The 1375-nt window shown below is 37.6% G+C and overlaps 1 non-coding gene across 1 annotated transcript; it reads left to right on the top strand.

Moving 5' to 3' along the window:
• Positions 1 to 1092: 1092 nt before the first annotated feature.
• TRNAD-GUC lies at positions 1093 to 1164 on the top strand. Its single transcript has one exon. It is a non-coding gene; the product is annotated as a tRNA-Asp (tRNA).
• The last annotated feature ends 211 nt before the right edge of the window (positions 1165 to 1375 follow it).

Here is a 1375-nt window from a genome sequence, read left to right as displayed (position 1 = left end):
GTTTTTGATCCAATCCGTAGGAATCAATAGAAAAGGCAAATCCCTTATGATACACCAGATCCGGCTCGGTTATTGATAGAGTGAATAGATCTGCCATTTCTTGAAATCTCTCTTCTGATTCAAAATCATGGTGTAACGTGTATCCACTCCTGTTCCGGTCATGGAATAGATGAAATAAATAAATAAATGGATTTTTGTTCAAGAATGAAATCTTATTGGAACTGTCCATATCCAGTTCATCCTTCGGAACCATATCACATCCCGGATCTGATGAAATAGGATGAATTGAGACGGTATTTTGTAAATACGTAATTATTTTGAATATAGTTCTTTTCTTTCCGTAATTTTAACGGAACTCGAAATTGGACAGCGGTGAACCTGTCATGCCGGTAGTTTGGGATCGAACCCCAACAACGGTAGTTTGAAAAGAAAGTCGGCTAAACAATTGTTTATGAAATCTTGTGTGTTAACATATAATATGTTTTCAGAGGTCGTTGTAGTGGTACAGTGGTGAGTATTTCCGCTTGTCACTCGAGTTATTATGTTCCAAAGGTCGTTGTAATACAAGGACGAGCATTCCTGCTTGCACTCGAGTGACATGAGTTTGATTCCGAACAACAACAAGTTTAATCTTGTTTTGACAATTTTAGTCGCATTCAAAATTGGATTACTTTTTGTAACGGCGATTGATAAAATCTGATGTGTTAACGAATATTATATTGTTCAAAGTCGTCGTTGTAGAGTGGTGAGTATTCCTGCGAGTTTGATCCGCCAGCAGACTGTTTTTAATTTTCTTTTGAATTTGAAATTCGGGATTGGATTCCTTTTTCTCCCGTGTGTTTATAAATAATATATTTTTCAGAAGTCGATGTAATACAGTAGTGAGTATTCCCGCTTGTCACTCGATAGACATGAGTTTGAACCCCGACAATAATAAGTTTAATTTTCTTTTGACAATTTTCACCGGATTTGAATTTGGATTACTTGTTCCGAATCTTCGATTGATAAAATCTAGAGCGTTGACAATGGGTCGCTTTTTCTAAAGACGATTGGTAAAATCTGGAGCGTTAAGAAATAATTTATTTTTTATGAGTCGTTGTAGTATAGTGGTGAGTATTCCTGCCTGTCACGCAGGTGACCCGGGTTCGATCCCCGGCAACGGCGATTTTAGTTGTTTTCTTTCCGTAATTTTAACGGAACTCGAAATTGGACAGCGGTGAACCTGTCATGTCGGTAGTTTGGGATCGATCCCCAACAACGGTAGTTTGAAAAGAAAGTCGGCTAAACAATTGTTTATGAAATCTTGTGTGTTAACATATAATATGTTTTCAGAGGTCGTTGTAGTGGTACAGTGGTGAGTATTTCCGCTTGTCAC

This window comes from Cucurbita maxima, unplaced genomic scaffold (genome assembly GCF_002738345.1).
Source record: "Cucurbita maxima cultivar Rimu unplaced genomic scaffold, Cmax_1.0 Cma_Scf02123, whole genome shotgun sequence".
Taxonomy (NCBI): domain Eukaryota; kingdom Viridiplantae; phylum Streptophyta; class Magnoliopsida; order Cucurbitales; family Cucurbitaceae; genus Cucurbita; species Cucurbita maxima.
This window is presented reverse-complemented; position numbering and strand designations above follow the sequence as displayed.